This window comes from Phasianus colchicus, chromosome 27 (assembly GCF_987193195.1).
Source record: "Phasianus colchicus chromosome 27, bPhaCol1.hap1.1, whole genome shotgun sequence".
Lineage (NCBI taxonomy): Eukaryota > Metazoa > Chordata > Aves > Galliformes > Phasianidae > Phasianus > Phasianus colchicus.
The window spans coordinates 4565382-4586832 of NC_143462.1; the positions used below are offsets into that span (position 1 = coordinate 4565382).

The 21451-nt window shown below is 44.0% G+C and overlaps 1 protein-coding gene across 4 annotated transcripts in view; it reads right to left on the minus strand.

Annotated features, from left to right (window-relative positions):
• LOC149914823 (uncharacterized) overlaps nt 1–21451 on the minus strand; it is a 143581-nt gene that overhangs the window by 49659 nt on the left and 72471 nt on the right. For 2 of the 4 annotated variants that reach the window (XR_016460191.1, XR_016460192.1), the window contains exon 1: nt 4259–4325. The exons of the other annotated variants lie outside the window; for them this stretch is intronic. The gene's annotated coding sequence lies outside the window, so the exon portion shown is untranslated. Of the gene's footprint in view, nt 1–4258; nt 4326–21451 lie in introns of those variants that run through there. 4 annotated transcript variants of the gene reach the window in all.

Here is a 21451-nt window from a genome sequence, read left to right on the forward strand (position 1 = left end):
AAGCTTTTTCTCAGCAGATCCTTTTGGGGGACTCTTTTTTTAAGGCCCATTTTGTGCTCCTCTTACAAGAAAAGCTTTGAAAACATAAAATAATTTTATGATGCATCTCCTCTGCTCCTTATTTTGTATTCAGAAGGAAGAAACACACATATGCAGGTAGATGTAAAAGCCATCATAACTCTACACCAATACCTTCTTTTAAAATCTTAAGCAAACGTTTTAAAAGTCACAGAGTTGAACAACTCCAAAGTCAAATTTACAACTTCCCTTCCCCAAAGCCAACGGAAATAGGGAATTCTTTACAAGCTCTGTTCAACAGAGGAGAACATTTCAGCTTCTCTTAGGACAGATTCCAGGAGATCATTTCAACTGCGAAACGTTTTCACCATGCTTTTTATTACGGTTCCATGTATAAGGTTAATAAATGAAGGTGAGCCCATTAACACATCACGTTAAGAACACGTCCCTTCAAGACTCATTTATTATTTCTGATGGTAAACACATTGTTGGAAGTAAAGCCTGTGGGTGCAGATTGTTATTTTCCTTATAAGATTAACTCATCAGAAGTGTTGATCCATTGTTGGCGTTCCTTTAACTCTACAAGCCGCCTCAATGTTCCCTATGAAAATACCCATGGTAAGCATTGAGCCTGGAGATGCTCACGAAGACACAACATGAACTGTGGTGTTTTTGTAGCTCAAAATAGCACGGCTGTGATAGCAGTGTTGAAGACTGGGTCTGGATGAGATACCAGGAGACACAGCACAGGAGCATCCATAACAGAATGCAATCAAGTGCAATCAGAGCATGCAAGCTCGCTACCCTGAAGCAAAACATGTGAATTAAGGTTTGCAGATAAATAATCCATCAAAAATAAAAAGTGTGGAAGACATTATTTAAACACAGCTCCTCTGTGAATCCAGCACATAATTGTACAGTACATCTTCTTCCTTTTGATAGCAAACAGAACCAATTCCTAGTGGATAGGACACAAAGCACTTAAAAATAGAAATAATTTTTGAAACAAAATTGTCTCACAGGCCTGGAAAATGCCAGATCAGAAGTTTGGCTGATTCTGGGCAGGATTTCATGTCCTATGGCCATTGCTTTGGTTAATGCTGTACCACCCCTTTTTATTGCATTCAGGCCTCTCTTAGGTTCTCAGCCTTCTTCTCTGTCCTGAGGCTTTATAAACCTTCAGCCAAGTCTTCAATAGTCTCATTTGATCTGGGATGATGGAGTACAGCAGCAGTAGCTGTAATGAATCATCCAACTCTTGGGGAGCAGAGCAGAATCTGCCTCGAAATAGAGCATCTTGCACTGCAAAGCCTTCCTGGAGAAGCCTATTATCTTCCCTAGAAAAGCACTGACTTAGCCAGGCTTCACAGTAACCCCAGCCTTCACGGAAATGGCTTTGACCTTGTCTGTACAACAGCTCTTGTTTGAAGGATGTGGAGTAAAGTGGTAACTGGGTGCTGCTAACTGCTCAATGAGATCCCTCAAGAGTTGGCGTCTTCAATAGGAAACACGTACATTCAGGAACAGCACTGAAAGCTGCAATTCAGTTATGTGGTTTAGGTCTTACTGCGATCATAATTCACTTTACAAAACAAACATCACTGATCAGTCAAACCAGATGGAGGACACAAAGCCAACAGACCAACTACAGAAGGAAGGAGAACCCCTTGGTCTCCAAAGGAGGTCAGGCAGATCTGAAGAATAGTAGAAGAATAAATTTAGCACAGTGATTTTTCAGTATGCAGAGCACTATTTATTAAGAAACTGATTCACAAATTTACACATGGCCCCATTACACTGGGAAAAAATTTAAATACTCAGATCTTTTGTAAGAATGTGTAAAAATATTCCACCACCTACAGAGAAGAAAACTAAGACTGCAGTAGGCTTAAAATAAGGCAGTGCGAGAACATCTCACAGACTGCTCCAACTACGTGCCTTTATCTGAAGGATCTGCTGTTATCAAAGCAAATAAAATGGAAGTTTTACAGCCATGCTAGTAGATGTGAATGTTGAACAAATTTTATTGTGTTTCTCTTAGGTTTGCCATAAATTACACAGAGTAGAGCCCAGGCCTTTATGAGAACTGTGTCTCCTCTCGGATACACGACACCTTACCCAAATGCAACATTTGCACTCTCAGCAAATTTTACACACTTTGGGCTTGAAGACACCTGATGAGTCTGAATCTTTTGCAAGGATTGATGTGCTCTGGAGATACAGTCTTTGTGTAGGTGGAGAAAAGAGGGATCACTGCTCAGCTCTTAACCCGGATGGTCAAGTCATGGTGCTTCATGCATCTGGCTCCAATTACTGAGCAGGGACAGCTACAGCCACTCGAGCTGGAGGCAGGCTACCAAACGTGCTTCCAGTAGAGCTCAGCTGCTCAGTGAGTTTATAAGTGGGCAAAGAAAGGTGGGAAAAGGAGCACTGACTGTGCCAAAGAGTAAATTGTGGCTATTTGGTAGCAAGTCTGCAGGGAGTTGAGTCATCCGTGTAGTGGAGTAGGAATGCTTACAGAAGGGCAGATGAAAGGAAGCAGACAAAGCCATGGAGTATGATGCACCATTGCTGCTCATAAATTAAAGCTTCCAGTCACCACTTGGAGTGAGCAGAGCTCTTGAATCTCAGACCATGAGAAACTCTTCAACTGTAAGACACTGAGGCAAGAACACTGTAAGGATTAACGATGCTTTAACCCACTCATACCTAAAGAGCCAACATCAGTACCCAGGGAATATTGTCTAATTTAATGCATTGAGTCGGTGGATTTTCTTGATAACATGGCATTTAAAGGTTGGGTCATACAACTCAATAGAGAAGCAACGTCCCACACAGATCCTCTACGCCATTACACCAAACTGAGTTCACTTAAGGTACAGCTGCTAAGCAGAACACAGCTGAGAAGGAAAAGACAACACTGTGACCTCACTGCTGATCTCATTCAGTCCTTCCGAATGGCAGCAGAAGGTCCAGCTTTTACATCAGCCATAGGGATTGAAAATAATCTTAGTTTGGATATTGAGAGCTTTTGAAAGGGCAACAGGGATCACTTTATACAGACTTGAGCTGAATGGGCTGATGGAATGGGCTAACGATGGGCCTTTGAAGGAGGATCTGATTTTGAAATTAGACCTGGTTCTTATAATGATGTGGGATAACACATCCCATCGCCTTCCTTTAAATCCCTGCGTTTTGGAAGAGGGAAGATAAGAGCTTCCTTACATGGTGTCTGCATCCACCCCTCCAAACGCACAAACTGAACCTCCAAAATACCAAATCTACCCTTTCACCAGCCAAAAGCAAGAGTGCACTGATACAACTGCATTAACTGACTGTAGTTCGTGACCTAAGATAAAATCCTTGCAAACAGAAGGCAGTTTGATAAGCTTTGGCTCTTTGAACTCAAGGCTACATGGGATTCAAGTGATGTGAGGATGGCACAGGTTTCAAACCTCTTCTGTTTCAGGAAAGGAAATTTCTACATGTCTCCATTTCTCCTGAAAGAAGGTGGATTCACATAGATATTAATAGCAGTTACCACTTGGCGATCAAAACCAACTTCAGATTATGTTAAAAAACATTAATCTAATTCTTCAAATGTCTGACTGTAGCAATTTCCTGGCAGCGCACGCAGCAATCATTACATACACATTTATAGTAAATCTGTGCCTGCTCTAGTCCTAATCTAAAACTGATGGGCAGAATTATTTATAGTTTAACCTTGGTATTTTGCTAAAAGGAATGCAAATGTCATTGCTAAATGAGAAAAAAAAAAAAAGGGCGAGAGACAAAAATAACAACTTGGTGGAAAATTAAAGCACGGAGTTGACTACGACCCAGCAATCGGACACACACAGGTAACAGATCTTCAGTTACCCAGGTTCTAATGTCAGAAAAGTGACGTTTTTGACTCTCCCATAAAGAAGCCATAATGTGGGTAATGTTCCAGCAGCCCAAATAGGAATCGCCAGGGTAGAATTTAAAGCAAAGAGCATTTTGTTTATCTAGATGTTAAATCGACTACCAGAGTTCTATTCTTTTTAAAATTCCTCCCTTCCTTCCACCCAGATTGCTTGCTATGCCCTCAGTATTTGCTCCCAGCTCCAATCCAGCAAGTTCACTTTGCTACCGCAAGAGAAGTTGGCCATAGCAACCCCATATCTGAGATGGTTGTGAACAGCAATGCTGACTCCACTATCAGGCCAGGATATATATCCATTCACATAAAGTTTCTCACCTGGGGACACCTGGGTTTAGCAGGCATGGTGTGATGGTTGACAGTTGGACAAGATGTTCTAGAGGTCTTCTCCAACCTTAATGATTCTACGATTCTGAGTGAGCACCATGGAGATGAGTTGGAATTGGATGTGATGATAACTAAAGGTCTTCTCCAATCTTAATGATTCTATGGATCTCATGGGCATGGTGGTGATGGGTTGATGATTGGACTTGGTGATTTTAGAGGTCTTTCTAACCTTAATTATTCTGTGATTTTGTCATGATCTTGTGGGTTCATTAACCTTTTCCCCCCATTATTTTCTGCCTTCTGTGTTCATTTACACCAATGCAGCAGGATACAAATCCACTTTCCTCATACTCATTTTGTGCTGATAATAAAGAGTGTATTCTGATCACAAGGAAAGCCTGAAGTGCAGACAACAGCTAATTCAGATAGCCAGGCATATCCCTGGTCTTGTCCTGTGCACAGTATGGAACGAGAGACTCGCCCAGGTCCCTTCCCACCTGTATTACTCTATGACTCTCAGCTAAGCATGCTCTGCAATACTTGATATCATCTTTGCATTTTAAAAGAAACCTTCCTCTCATCTTAGTATTCTCCACTCACCACCATTACCACCCCCCACTTCACAAACAAAACAAAAACAAACAAAATGATTTTCCCTTAATTTAAAATGTCTCCATATTTTTTTTTTTTTTTCCAAAGGAAATGTAATTAAAAACATGTTTCACTGACTAAACAGGGAATGATGCATAAACAACAGAGATTCTTGCATGAAAATCACTTTTATCTAACGTCAAGTAGTTCCACAGGGAAAGAAAGAAAGACCTATGGGCAGCATAGGACTTGTATTGGTGGGTGAACAGTGATGTCAGTGTTGGCAACAGCCATCACAGAACTGGAACCACAGTAATTTTGTAGGATCATTGAAGAATACAATTGTTTTAGTTGGAAGGAACAGACACCTACACCTGAATGCCAACCATCAACCATCAACTCTGTGTGACCACATCCGACCATCGACTCTGTGTGTAACTCAAGAAAAGCTCTGAGCGTGCAAATTAAGCAAACTACAGCACTCCTGTTCATTGCTCCTCATTTTGGTTCACATTAACAATGTGTAATTGAAAGTCAGCCTCACCTGTTTGCTGAGCAGTTGCTCAGCATCAGAGCACTTTGTGTTTTCATGGCATCAGCTCCACTGAGCAGCGTGGCAACGCTCTGCTTTTGCTGTTGCAATTGTGGGCAGCCATAATGCTTTGAAGCAGCAGTTGTGCTCTGAGCATTTCCCACTCCTTTTACCCTTTATTTTGGTTTATGCCTTTTTTTCTTTGTTGTTTCAGTTTGTTTTTTTTTTTTCCCCCTTACTACTTACTGCCTTTATAGGACAGCCGTTTTTCTCCCCATCATTTCCTCAACAAACCTCCACCAGCTGCATTTTGGAGACTTAGTTTATATAAGAATGTATGGTCCGGTACAAATCTGGTTTTGCTGGCTTCAGTGGAGCAATGCTGTATATATTTAAGGGTATATTCATCCAGCAAACCTACCCATGAAGCTTTCAGCCTTCTGCTCCCTGTTCATTTGAGCTCAGTTGGCTCCGTCAGGCTGGGAAGTGGCTCAACTTCATGTTGTTGTGTCTCTCCTAGATGAGCCAGTTGGAAGGCACACTGCAGGAAGATTCCACTCCAAGGTTATATATTGCAGCATGATGGGTGAGCTCCTGAATGCACGAAATCATACTAGTCAACGAAACAAAATATCTCAGGAATATGGTTATTACAGCACAGCAAGAATATCCAGAATGTCTATCTCAACATTACTAGAGAAATGCTGGACAGAGGCACAGAAATAAACTTTCACGTCCTTTTGAGCTCTGCATATAGGGATAGGGATGGAATAGCTGCATGCAGAAGTTTCTAATTAATGATTTTCATCTCCAGACTCCAGCTCTGAATTCTTTTCTCTTCCTTTATTTCTCCAGCTGGGGAATCACTGCAGCTCACTGCACATTTTAGTGAAGAATGTCCCGGATCTGGACATAATGGTCTTGTCCATTTCTTCCACATGTAGAAAGAGGGACCCTTGCCCAGACACGGGATGTGGATCCATGAGCCATAAAGTCTCTTGCCCTGTTAGTCCACATGTAGGGAGTTTGCTGAACGCAAGGGGCCGAAGGAACAAAACGAAAACACACAAAGAAACGGCCACAATAATTTCAGCCCCATTTGTGCTGGTAGCAGAAAAGCACCTGCTCCTGTTGTTCTTATCTTTAGCACAGCATCTTCCCAGGTAACAGAAATTGTGGATGTCTCAGCCTCCAAGCTGTACAGATGTGATCAGCCAAGGCATTGCCCTCTTGAGTCCTCATGTCGAGGCCCTGTCTCTGTTCTTTCACATCTAATGTAAGCGGATGCCACACTGCCCACAGCACTTCCACCAGCACTTTTCTTTCATGCTTTGTGCCTTAAAATTACCTAAGCAAACTTCATTTGATTTACATCTAAACGTTGTTTTCCTGATGTGGGAGGCTCAATCTCTTCCCCAGCTCATTTCATAATTTCGAATCCTAATTCATCCCCATCCTCTGGGAGGAATGCATTTTTTGCAATACCTATGTTGTAATTTTCTAGAGCACATGCTTCTAATTTGAGCATTATTTTCCAAAGCTCCTAGCACTTAACCACAAAAGTTCTTCATTTATTTTCCTTTTTATTCTCCATTTAATTAATCCTCTCTTATTTTATGCTTTGGATCACCGTTATATCTCACATTATGGACCCCAGTATAAAAGCTTTTCATTCTAAGTACTTAAACCCCTCAGAGAAGGACAAAAATTAAATGGGGGAATTCGACCAAATGACCCTTTCCTCTCTCATTTACTTCCCAGTTTTCTCCCTCTCCCAATCCCAAATTCTAAAGCAAAAGAAAAGCTCCCTAGGAGCTACATGAGCTTTAAGAAATCATTTCGAGGGAAAGAAATGTAACTGGTTGCTACCACCAATTTTCTGAGTGACTTTTGTTAAGTCATCTTCAGTGTCCACTGGGAATGGGAAAGTTTTGTCCTTGTCAGCCCAAAAGCACTGGGTTGGGTGGCAACGACCCTTCGTCAAAGTATATTTATTCCTCAAAGTTACGAGGTTCCTCTATTAGCAAGTGTAGATTATGAGCTGCCAGAGTGCATAATGTATGAGACATAATTTTTGATGCATTTCTAGCCTGAACCATAGCTAATCTTGAGAGACAGAAGCCTTGCTGTGTGAATGTCACACTAGCTATACCAAGTCTGCAGCAAAATTTGTACTTAAAGCAGAACAAGGTCCCAGGATAGATGCACAGAGAGGGAAAAGCCTGAGGACCCCCGAGGCAAAGCCTCCCAGTTCTACCAACCCACGATGGGGGCCAGAAGCTTCTCTCTGCCTCACCCATACCACTGCAGCTTCCTAAGACTAGCCTACCCCTTTCAACACCAAAACAGACACCCTATTTCTGAACGCATCCTACAGGAAAGCACTCATGAAATGCCAGCACCTGTGAGCACTAATTCTAAAATTCAGCCAATAACTTGGGCAACTACAGCTCAAATCTCTTCCTCGACTGTGACCACCCTGGAGGTAAGCTGCTGAAGAATGCAGACAGTTTGCTGTAGAATAATGGAATGGCTTAGGTTGGAAGGGACATTAAAGATCTTTTAGTTCCTAAATGGAACATTGGAATGGAACCCATGGGCAGGGTTTCTACCCACTTCATGCTTCACACAAGGGCTGTGACTGGAGTTGAGGGAGGGAAAGAGCTGTACTTGCAGACTGCTTCACATTGCTCTGCACAGTGGTCAGGAGTAACTATACAATATGAGAGTGTGCAATGCCTTCCAAGTTTGGTTTTTAATGCATTGCACAATATTTAGGCCCAGGCAGGTCTTGGAGTTCTTGCTCTGGGAGAGCACCCAGTAAATCCTAAAGCAAAGTGGGAAGGTGGCTACATTTTCTTGCTGTAGAACACAGAAGACTGCACACTTTCAGAAGTGCAGTGAAATAGCAGTTTGGGGCTTCAATACACCTTCTAATCCATGAGCAGGCTGTGGCTACAACATGGCTCCATGGTTCTACAGAGTTAGTGAATTGGTACAAATTAATCTTTGTCCTCGTTGTTCCTGCAAGGGACAGGACGTTCTATTTTCTATACACAGAAGAGCAAGTGTTTGCTTTTTCTTGGAAAAATAAAATAAAAAATAAAACCAACCAAAACCAACAAACCAGCAACACACCAACAAACAAAAAACCAGAACAATAAAGCAAATGAATTACAGCATACTTTAGTGTGCTTCAAATAACAAACATGACCTCATTCGTATGAATATGATTCCCCCTCCAAGTCCACGGGCATGTAAATCATAACAAGATGGAGACTCCAGGACCTGCAGATTTACAATGACACCTGCATTCGACTGCTTTGCATTTTAAGATGTGATTTTGGCCTTGCCACTTGCATTGGCCTTAGCTTTCAGCCAGGCTATCTGTGCACATGGGCCAGAAGATCACATTTCCCTGAAAATTTCTGAACAGTTGTTTGGACAATTCAATGAAGAGTTTAGCCAAAAGGTTCACAAATCTCTCCTCCCCTTACTCAGCTATTTCCTTTAAAGCCTGTCACTTTTATCTGTTGTCATAGTAAAGACTCAATGTTATAAGCTCTGAGTCAGACAGCTGATTAATAACAAGTGAAGGACAGCAGATTTCATTAGGAAGATTCCATTTAGCCAGCAGAATAAGATGCCAGGGTCCCAGAGGGAGTATTCAGCCCATGGTTGAAAATACAATATTCCCCTTTTCAACCAGCTCAAACCAGAGCAGTGATTGCCTACGAGGAGCAGAGGAATGGATGCTGCATTCATGTAGTTGTCCCTGAACTCACGTTGAAAGTTATCTGTTGGTACTGTTGTAGAATACAGAAGAGCTTTGGATCAGGAGATGCTACCTGAAACAATTATAAACTGCTTGCACTGACCTAAAAAAAATAAGAATTCCAGTCACGTTACAAACACTTTTTGTCTCCATCACAGTACAAGGCAGAGGACTTCTGGGACTTAAGACACAAGAGATTTATCATCCAAAGGTTAATTCTGCAGACAGAATCAGTACAATGGGACTTGAGCACTTCGGAAAGTCTGACCTCCGTTGAGATGCCCCAATGGACATACATTTTCCAAAATATCATTCCATTATCCCCCCCTGGGCCTGCTGAATCAGACAGTGGAACACTACTGCTGCCAGACTGGAAGAGAAACAGTAGAGAACGGCTCCAAGGCACAGCCACCACCAGAGGGTCTCAACAGATAGCCCTGATTTATGACTGCCTGTCGGACTGTGATGTCTGGGGACCATGTGGCCTTAGAGTTACGTCCTGCTTTGTCACAGCAGAGGTACGACGTCTACATGTCAGTGTGGTTGAAAGATTCTGCACTGGCCATCATTGAAAAGATGTGATGCATTTACAGCATTTTTCCTGAAGTCATCTATCAGTGACAGTCGTGTTTTAGACAACTTTTACATCTGTAGCTACAGGGCCCTGCTTGGTAGCTCTACCCTATAGCTTTGGGTTGCTATTTTGGTCTCCTTTGTTTTGTCTGTGTCATAGCAAGACAAAGCTAAGCAACTGCTTCCATCCCTTGCAAGACTCACAATCAATTACTGTGAATAACAACGTGTATTTCATGAAAACTCAGTTCTGATGTTACCAGATTCCATCCAGCTTGGGGGTAGAGGAGGAGGATCCATCTGACACTATTCTGTCAGGGATTTAATCTTTGGATACACTGCATTAGATGGATTAGAGCAAAGACGTAGGCTATCCATATTTTTAAAGCCTGATGACCTTTAACAACGAGAAATAATAAGAGGAAAAACGTGAACTCTGACAAATTCATAACTACAGCACAGGGGAAAGGAATGTATTCTTCTAACATATGAAAAAACATTGCAAATGACATGTCTATTTTCTTTTCAGTCCTGTAGCTGTTATGAATTATATACCGTGCATTTCGCCATTGTTTGTTCTTGTACCTTTTTGTGGAGGGGACTTTGGATATTCTACATTTTTTCCTTTATTGTTGATCAAGTAATTGTACGAAATGCCACTTGTTTTGTCTCTCCAGAATCCTGCTGCCGCGCCGTGTTCCCATACTGCTGATAACTGAGAGCTTGGAGATAGCATTTTGCTGCCAACCAGCATCCCCCACACAAGGGGCACGCAGAAAACTGGCACTGCCTATTAGCTCCTACTGGGATTATGCAGCAGTGCCAGGGAGAGATGGCACTGATGTTCCTCATAGCCTTCCAACGGCTCAGGAAGGGAAGAAGCAGGTTTGCCAGCTTCCAGTCCCCAGTCTTAACCTCTGTTAAGGTCAAACAAACAGCAACAGGTCATTTCTTGCATGAGAGCAGTGGATTGGCAGGATGTGTTGTCTGTTGGTGTTACCATTTTGGGATGCAGATAAAAGGAACCAAGCTGCAGCCCTCAGTGAGCTGAGAAAGGTCATTCTGTCTCAAAGCAAAAGCAAATGTGCAAACTACCTCATATCCCAAAACAATGTCAGATGTTAGCAAACAGCTCAAAAACCCACGGAATCTAACAAATACCAAAAATACACAAATAATGAATTATTTTTAATATGGAAAAGTTATCCCCAACGTCTCTGATGAAGTTGAAGATGAAGAAATCCCATCCGTGAAATTTGTCAGCATATTTATAAAAAGCACTGTTTATTTTTAGTTAGTTGAAAGCTTTCTTTTCTTTATGTTTTCCTCATTCGGCAACAGGCTGCATACCAAAGCTTTGTTTAGAGGGGAAAAAGAAAACAAGACAGGAAGAAGTCTGCAGATCCAAGGCTGCTTTCTCTGCAAGGATACTTGCTGTCTCTGCAAAGGCCCCAGCTTCCTTATAGAAGGTTTTCCAAATCTTTTGCTACTAAAGATATTCACTGCCTCCCCCTCTCCAGGTTCCATGATGGGTTTGTGACAGGGGAAACAGAATCAAAGAATCACAGAATATCCTGAGGTGGAAAGGACCCACCAGGATCACTGAGTCCAACTTCAATTCCATGCAGGACCACCTACATCCCAAATCTTATGTCTGAGGGTTGGACACAACTGCTTGAGCTCTGGCAGCTTGGGGCTGTGACCAGTGGCCTGAGGAGCCTTTGAATCACAGAATCATAGAATTGTTAAGGTTGGATAGTTCTACGATCCCCCAAATCCAACCCCATCCCAGCTCCACCATGCCCCAGCCATGTCCTTTAGTGCCACATCTCCATGGTTCTTGAGCACCTCCAGGGATGGTGACTCCACCACCTCCCTTGGCAGCCTGTTCCAGTTCCTGACCGCTCTTTTTGAGAAGAAATTTTGCCTAATATCCAACCTGAGCCTCCCCTGGTGCAACTTAAGGCTATTACCTCTCGTCCTGTTTCTATTACCTTGGAGCAGAGGCTGACTCCCACCTCTCCACATCCTCCTTTCAGAGAGTTGTGCAAAGCCCTGAGCCTCTTCTTCTGCACACTGACAAGACAGATGCTCCAGACCATTCACAGCTTCACTGCTCTTCTCTGGACACACTCCAGGGCCTCAATGTCTTGTTCCATGCCCAGCCGTGGAAAGGCTGTGCCATGCTCACTACTCACTGGTGCAGAACCTTCTCCTGACCCCCTGTTACACAGCTCCATGCCATTCTCTTGGGTCCCTTTGCTGTCCCCATGCTGGATACAGCCATTGTGCTGGTCTACTGCTGGTCAAGTCAGAGAAAAGGATGTGAGATGCCTCCACCATGAGAAGTGGTTAGCACAGCCTTCAGATACATATCAACATGGCACAGAGTCATAACCATCATTAAGGTTGGAAAAGGCCACTAAGATCATCAAGTCCAACCACTTTTCAGATCATCTGGATAGGTTTGGGTTCCCTTTCTAATGACACATTAGGCTCCATCACTATGTATAGACATTCCCATTGGTTCTCATTCCTTTTCATACAGGATCAGCTGATAAAGACAACAAAGCAAAGGTATTTTGCTGAGAGCAATGTATTTGGCTCCCTCCTGTGGACACAACATTGCTAATCTGTCCAAACTCCTGATTGAAACAAGAGAACAATACCAGCTCATGCTGCAGCCCCTGTGCTCCGTTGGCCAGCAGAGATTTTTCTAAGCTTAAGCACTACCAGCAATGTCATAAAGCACGAAAATGACACAGAGCAGTTTTAATACACGAGAGCCATTGCAGGAATGAGCCAAAGAGTGTTTGAAGCACATAAGAGACAGCTCAGTGCTACACTGCCTGGGTAAATGCAGGTTAACTGTCTACTGGCTTTGAATTTTACTGTGCAGCTCTCTGTTACCTCAGTGCGAGTTCAGTTCAGTACCTTCCAGGCTTATTTCCCATCCAACTACTGAATGCAGTAAACTCAAACTCTGTTTGTTAGCTGTTCTTACTAATTACTTATACAAACAGCAGCTGGGAAAGGGAGCTCCTCTCCACAGAACTAGAAATCAAAGTTTCTGTCCTGCTCCTTTCTATGAAAGTTTCCCACAGAGCAAAAATTCTAGGTCACTGCAAGGCAAATGTATCATGCAAACCCTGAAAAAACAACTTAATTCTGTTTCTGTATTGCTTAATCCTTACAAGTGTTCTTTTATTTATTTTTTCCCCAGGATTTATTGCTTGCGTTGTTTCAGTTGCCAGCCAGTTTTTTTGTTTTGAGGGTTGTTGTGTTTTTTTTTTTTGCAAGCACAAAAATAAGGAGGATGCAGGTTGACAGCATGTGCTGTGTGATATCAATTCCTCCAACCTGGGCTTCTTTGGAGAGTTTCCTCCAAACCTCATCCCTTTTCTTCTCTGTCAGTGGTTTGTTACAGGAGATTGTCGGTGCCCAGTTCCAGATTTGTGGTTTCCATACTCAGGAAGGGAATTTAGGGGATAGTGAATGCAGATTGCTGATGCCACCTGAGGTTGTAGGATATTTATATGGGGCTGGGAAATAACAGCCCCTCCACAAAGCCACAACCTTCTGGAATGGGAACCGAAGCAGCATTTCATGGAGGTTTTCCACGACATCTTGGACAACATTAACCATCCCTGCCCATGGAGCTCAGTCCCCCCTGAACAGCCCTCCTCTTAGAGAGAAAGAAGGAGCTGCCAAAGATTTTTATGCAAAAAAGATAAAAAAGCTTAGGCGTTTTGCAGGGAAGGAGGGAAGGAGAACTGTTCCCAAGCTTTCCCGGACTGTGGCTCCATGGGGAATGTTAGGAAACACTGCTTGGTAGTGGTTTTGGGTACCCAGACTCCGCTCCTTGTGACACACAGTGTCTTGCAATTAAAGTGGAAGAGAAATGAGACAGCACTGATCACTCCACAATTGCAAATGAAGCGTAAAACCAGATCGTCTTGTCGTGCTGGGAACATGAGAGCTGAGTTAGGAATTATTGACCTGTGCTCCAAAGACACCACTGCACAGCTCCAACACAGCAGCGCCCGTCACACCCCATTAGGGCTCTGCTTTGCCTTCCCCACATTAACCCAAGGCTGAGGCTTTCTGTGCAGCTCCCTCATGTCCAAGCAGAGCAACAAAAGCAGCTTCCACGGCTCCCACCACCTCGGCGAGGGGTTAACCACTTCAAACAGCACAGCCTGGCCCAGCTTGGCCGGACACATGACGAATGAGTAATCCATGAGTTCACACAGGTAGTGATTTATAGCCTGGATTTGAGCTGGAATATTGCTAGAGGGGAGCGTGGAGCTTTCAAGTAAAGAGCTGCATGACTCATTTTCTCGGTATTTGTTTTCTTGTGCTCCCCATGCCCCATGCACGCCTCGCCCGCTCTCCAGTAGAGCAGCTGAACTTTCTCTTCCACCAGATGAGTAGTTTTAAAATTAACCAGCAAGCCTCAGTAACACTACAGGTCACAAGTGCCTCTTTGTGCAAGTACAATCAAGAAACGCTCCGAGTAAACACCCCAGGCAAGATCCTCGGGTCACCTGCACTGATTTCAACAGAGCCGATGCCAGCCAAGGATCCATGGAAGCCAATTCTTTCATGTGGATGGGGTGGGGAGAAGCAGCAGAACAGAACACGAATTTAAGTGCTGTGGGTGAATAGGAATTACAACGAGCACAATCTCCACTCCCTAGATTTAAAAACAACGCTGGAAGAATAAGAAGCAATATGAATACGTGTCCTGAAAACCCAGAGTGGAGGAGAAGCTGGTTCCTTCCAAACATGTTGGATGCTGCAAGAGCTTGCAAAGGTGCCCTGGGGCACAACCTGCCACCAGTGTCCCTGCTATGGCTTCCTTCTCTTCCTTCTCCAGGGCAGAACTTGACAAATGGCCACGGTTCTGACATTTGTGGTGACTGGAATGAAGGCCACAATGGGATTTTCCCAGGGATGCAACTCTCACATCTCTTTGAAACCAGAATTCAGAAGGCCTTATACAGTAATGCAAGTGACAGATCTGTGCTTCTCTTCACTTCTGATAACATCACAATAGTCAGCAGCCAAAGATACACCTGTATTCTCTACAGAGCTACCAAGAGTCATTGAGGAGTAATTAAGTAGGGTTATGGAGATGCTGTCTGTGGGCACTGCAGGTTGTTTTGAGGCGATCGTCTCCTCCTCACTGAATTCAGTCACTGGGGGGAGAGAGAAAGGACTGAACACGAAATGAAAACAGACTTGCTCCAGATGTGGTAGACACAGCTTCCAGTTCTCACTGGAAACTGAAGCTGTTTTGGAACATCATCCTTAATTTATGGCATTTATTATTTATTGCCTTTTACCTTGCATGACTGGAACTGGCGGAGCGTCTTCTCCCAATGCACCTTTCTGCAATGAGCTCTGGATGGCAGCAACACACAGCAGAGAAGCACTGGCCCAATGCTGACAATGTATACTCATATTCTTTGCCTGAGCAAGGGGAACAAACCCTGGCATGGATTCAACCAAACGACACAGATTTACCTTGCCTCTGTGATGGCTTTGAGGCTGCCCAAACCTTTCTGGCGCGATGAGAAATGGGATCTAAAGTGTAACTGAGAGCCTGTGTTAGCTCTGCCTTGTGCAAAGCTGCTGTTAAAGCAACACAACTCACTGACATCGTATGCACACTATTAAGAGCAGTTACATAGAATGCAAGGCAACAGAACCCAGCTCTCATACCTACACTTATGTAGCTGTAGCCATACAAAGCGAGGTTTTCAAGCCACCTCCAAGAGCAGAAGCTCCAAGCCTCACCTCCCAACCACATCACCTGTCCCCAATAGGAGTTGGACTCAGTGATCCTTTGTGTCCCTTCCAACTTGGGATATTCTATGATAATGTCCCAAATAAAACTCAACAGTTACCTGCAGGAGTCTTGTATTCTCACAGAGCCAATGGCACAGAGGGAATATTCTCTGAAATAACAGTAATGGTTCCGATGAGGAAAGACTCCTGTTACATTTACTTAAAGTTTATATCTGATATACTTCAGATGCTTTAAGGTAAAATCCGTTCCCCACAAGCCTATTTCAATTCTGCTCTCATGTAACAGCCAAAATTTTGCCCTTAGTGAACGGATCCATCTCCGTCTGCTTGAAATACCTTAATGAGATGTGACCTTTTAAGAATGCTTTAAGTATTCATCAGTAATGTGAAACTCAGGAGCACACCGGGAAGTTCAGAAGAAACTTATCTAACATCAGCTGTGCTCAGTTTCCAAAATGAAGCTGGTGCCAAGCAGAACAGGGAGGGCTCCAGGTGCTTCAGTCCTCTGAACAGAACTGATTCACTCGTCTCCAAACCTGGGGGCACAAATATCATCTCCTGAATGACTCATCCCACAGAAAATGGAAACGCTGCCATAGATCTGAGTAGGTGCTCTCATATTTTGTTTTGGAGGATTTTTTTTTTATTTTTTAAAGCTAACAATCCAAAGTCTCAGGAAAAGCTCTGAAAGTCTCCCTCACATCTTCCTTCTCCTCCCACATCCTTCCTCTCTCCTGATTATTCTATTTTCAGGAGTCACAGAGCGTTTCCTGGTGCTTTTTATTATTTGCAGTCTTGCTAATGGTGGCACTGAGGTCAGCGTCAGAGCTAATGGGACAGGGAAGAGCAAGGTGTGAATGGAAATGTAGTTTTGTGAAAGCATCAGAAAACATAACACACAAGGGTAAAAGAGTGGCATCTTTTGAGAACTGAGGGCACGCTTGAGCATAATAAACACTAAGAATGATATTTTCTCCATAAAAAAAAAGATGAATTTTCAGCTGAAAATCTTCACTGGCAACAGGATGGCCAAAAAGAGAATTACACGTACCTATCAAACTGCTTTCTGCTCCCCAACAGGAAAACAGCCTCTGGCTGCAAGATACCCCAAACGAGGAAACAAAAGGCAGTTGCCTAAGATGTGAGAATGGAACAAACAAGATTCTTCGTGCCATAATAACTGCTGACTTTGAAAGGTTATGAAAGACTGATTCAAAACCCAATTCATTGTCACCATTCAAGAGGAAGCAGCAGGTGTCATGGGGACACGGTGGATGGCATCCCTTGTTCCATGTCACCACAAGTTATCCTGCTCAGCTGCTCAGGCACGTCTGCATCGGGGTCTGGAGTTTGCATGAAGAGAGAACGTGAATAAAGACAACTTAGGAAAGTGAAGTAAAACAAAAGTGTCCCTTCCTTTTCAGAAGGTCTTCCACTGAATTTTCTATTTATTTTTTTCTTTCAAACATTAATCCCTCCACACTTCTTTGGTTTGAGTGCTTTGATGACGTAAATGTAAAGTCATTGGCTTGTAACAGCTAAACTGCATTAGTCAGCGACGTGAAACCTGGCAAAGTACAGCCTGACAGAGTGCTTGGCAATAAATCCTTATCTCAAGTACTTTTTATAAATGTTTAGGGCCACAGAGAGCAGGGAACTGGCTTTGTTTACACTCTTCAGTCACTCCTAATTCTCAGTCTCCACTTTCCCTCTCTGTATTTAGTTGCTGTATTCCATACTGAAGAAAATCATACACAAAAGTTGCAGCATCTTTCACGTGTCTCGAAATGGGGCGTAAATCCCAGTTGTGCAAATCTGCACCTCCCTGAAATGCTTGAGTTTCACTGAAATTCCAAAACCTCACAGGTTCTGAGGGCAGCAATCCTATGAGCAACTCAGTGTGACTGAGAAGCCTGCAATCCTCCTGTCACTTTGCGGGGAGGGAAGCATGATGTCCCTCAATCACTCCAAAAAATCCCTCTCCTCTCTTTCCCCAAGTCATAACAACCTGATTTCTGTTTCCTTGGCATTCAGGCACTGTATTCCCATGGATGCTCTGAAGAATCAGAATTTAGAGCTCTACTGAGCTGCTGGAGCTACACAGCAGACGGAGTGCAGAGGACTGAGTCCTCCACTGAACGAAGGAGGTCAGTGTGAGCATTTTGGTGCTACAGCAAAAGCAAGCAAAAAGATGCAGTGTGGTAACATAAGCTCACATTTAGAGTGTCCTCAATGGAACAGTGTTGAAACCAGTGGTGAAACCTGTAATCTCGCTCTTGGCTCAAAATGTGGGTCCACAATTGAGAAGTCCATAAGTGCTCATAGAAAGTTATCATAAAACATGAGATCAAACACACGCTCAAGAACAGAAGGAGGAGAAAGTCTCTGTTAATTCTGCTTATCCTAAAAGTTAGATCTCTCTATATCAAGATTTACACCTCTGCATCAACATGCATAGGCAGCCACTTGTCTCTGTGCACCTGAAGTCCCTTTACACTACATTCCCTGTAACCCACCGTGGCAGTGGCTGTATTAATGCAGAGCTAAGGAAGAAATGATTGTGATTTACGCTCACTTGATTTCCTCTTGTAAACAGAGTGGTGCAAAGAGGCTCAGTCTGTCTGAGAAGCAGAGCACTGTGCGAATGAATAAGTGAGGAAAGGTGTGTTCATGTATACGTGCATTGTGGTGAGCAAGCAGTTGGAAGGAAATGCTCAGGAAATGCACCCCAGCCAGAAATGGATTTCAAAGTGCAGAGCTGCTTGACTTGCATAGGGACTGCTGTTACCATGCAGGCAGGTGTATCTCTGGGCAGTATTTATAAGGACAACAAGAAGCTCTTGTATGGCTTCGTGCTCCACACTCAGCCTCCCTCTTATCCAAAGCCCTGGAAGCACAAAGTCATCAGGCTTAAATTTAAATAGGGCACAGTTCTGGGGATTAAACTGAACTTTGAGATCCTGACATCCTCACTGCATTGACACCAATGGCAGGATTCTAATTTCTTATCAAATCACCAACACCTATGGCACAATTTTAATTTCCTATCAGAATCTTTGTGATCATGAATGCGATGAGACTGATGAGCACAAATAACAGAATGTGGCTGAGATCTCATAGCCTCAAGTTTTGGCAGACACTGCATCCTAGAAATTTGCTTTCAAGGCATTCATCAGCAGGACAGATTTTCTGAAATGTGCTAAAATGTGCTAAGTAGACTTCAGTTTTATAAATAACATATTCGAAGGATCAAATATGCTTTGATTTGCATAGGGAGATACATGGCAGCTGCCATGTAAGCTATGTTCCGTGTCCGGAATAATTTCCCATCAAATTTCATTCGGACAGGCCAATTTACTGAATAAATTGCAGAATAAACAGCACTGTTTGAATAAGCTGTTATCTTGGCAGTTGTCTTAGTGACCTGGCTCCCGATTTCTTCCTCCCATCAGAAGCTGGCTGGCAATCCAAGGCCAGAATTGATAGTAAAACCTTTCTGCAATGAAAAAGAAGGCACCAGAAGGTCTACAAGACTGGTGAGCTCCATGTCCTCTGTCCTTCATCTGCTGGTCCCTACCTCAATGGCACTGTAGGATAGAATCACAGAATCCTAGAATGGAGTTGGAAGGAACCATTTGGTCCCATTCCATCTGGTCCAATTCCAACAGGGACATCTGCAGCCCAGTCAGGTTGTTCAGAGCCCCATCCAGGCTGATTTTGAATGTGCCATCCACCACCTCTCTGGGCAACCTGTCCCAGTGTCCTGGCCAGTTCTGCCTTCACAAGATGGCAGTGGGTAAAAATGATGGATAGTGCAAAATGAGCCAACATCTGCAGGCAATTTTCTGCCCTAACCAGGGTTAGAAGATCTCACCCCAGCAAAGTTCCTGCTTTACTTTGCTTATGGGCTGGGCTGCCACATCTTTATACCTTCCAAATGTCAGCACAAGCAAAGGACAGGGAAGCTTCTGTTTAAATTTTGCAGTTACTAATGGGGACAATGAACACAGCATTTGGCAAGGTGCATGAGAGCACTCGTTCTGCTAAATACTATACTTTCCACAGAATAAAGGTGGATTGCCAGAATATAGGATTATATAAAATTAGCCAGGGACACCAACAAAAAGATTATTATTATATGAGATTAGAAGTAGGTGACTAGCCCTGGGCTCTTTGTTTTTTTGCCAATCCTGCATGGTCAAAGAGCAATAGCAGACAAAGGCCAGATTCCAGTTCAATTCAAAATTGCTCCCTCTGAGCAGAAATGCCCTTTGAGATTCTGGCTTGCACCAGACAGACACTGCTGCAGGAGCTGTTTATCATGCCAAACTCCTTCTTTTTGCAGTAATTAGAAAAATCTCCAAAAATTACACAGAATCACACAGAATCACAGAATCGTAGGGGTTGGAAGGGACCTCCAGAGATCATCGAGTCCAACCCCCCTGCCAAAGCAGGATCCCTACACCAGGTCGCACAGGTAGGCGTCCAGGCGGGTCTTGAATATCTCCAGAGAAGGAGACTCCACAACCTCCCTGGGCAGCCTGTTCCAGTGCTCCGTCACCCTCACCGTAAAGAAGTTCTTGCGCACATTGGTGCGGAACTTCCTATGCTCCAGCTTCTGGCCATTTCCCCTTGTCCTGTCTCCGCACACTGCTGAAAACAGTCTGGCCTCGCCACTTTGCCCCCCACACCTTAGATATTTATAGACCTGGATCAGGTCCCCTCTCAGTCTTCTCTTCTCAAGGCTAAACAGACCCAGCTCACTTAGCCTTTCCTCATAGGGGAGATGCTCCAGGCCCTTCACCATCTTTGTGGCTCTCCGCTGGACTCTTTCCAAGAGATCCCTGTCTTTTTTGTACTGGGGAGCCCAGAACTGGACACAGTACTCCAGATGAGGCCTTACCAGGGCAGAGTAGAGGGGGAGGATAACCTCCCTCGACCTGCTGGCCACGCTCCTTTTAATGCACCCCAGAATGCCATTGGCCTTTTTGGCCACAAGGGCACACTGCTGGCTCATGGCCAACCTGTCGTCCACCAGGACACCCAGGTCCCTCTCCACAGAGCTCCTCTCCAGCAGGTCATCCCCCAACCTGTACCGGTGCATGCAATTATTCCTCCCTAGGTGCAAGACTCTACACTTGCTTTTGTTAAACTTCATCTGGTTCCTTACTGCCCAGCTCTCCAGCCTGTCCAGGTCTCGCTGAATGGCAGCACAGCCTTCGGGCGTGTCAGCCAATCCTCCCAACTTCGTATCATCAGCAAACTTGCTGAGGGTGGCCACTACCCCCTCATCAAGGTCATCGATGAAGATGTTGAACAGGACCGGTCCCAGCACCGACCCCTGGGGAACACCGCTGGTTACAGGTCTCCAACCAGACTCTGCACTGCCAATGACAACCCTCTGTGCTCTGCCAGTCAGCCAGTTCTCAACCCACCTCACTGTCCACTCATCTATCCCGCACTTCCTCAGCTTCGTTATAAGGATGTCGTGGGAGACAGTGTCAAATGCCTTGCTGAAATCAAGGTAGACTACATCCACTGCTCTCCCCCCATCCACCCAGCCAGTGACAACATCATAGAAGGCTACCAGGTTGGTCAAGCACGACCTCCCCCTGGTGAACCCGTGCTGACTACTCCTGATAACCTCCTTTTCTTCCAGTTGTCTGGAGATGGCATCCAGCACAATCTGTTCCATTACCTTTCCAGGGACAGAGGTGAGGCTGACTGGCCTGTAATTACCTGGATCTTCCTTCTTGCCCTTTTTGAAGACCGGAGTGACATTGGCTATCCTCCAGTCTTCAGGCACCTCCCCCATTCTCCAAGACCTCTTAGAAAAAAAATAGACTCTTAAAGAAATGTATTTGAAATTATGAGTTTGGATTTTGCAGAGAGAGATGGA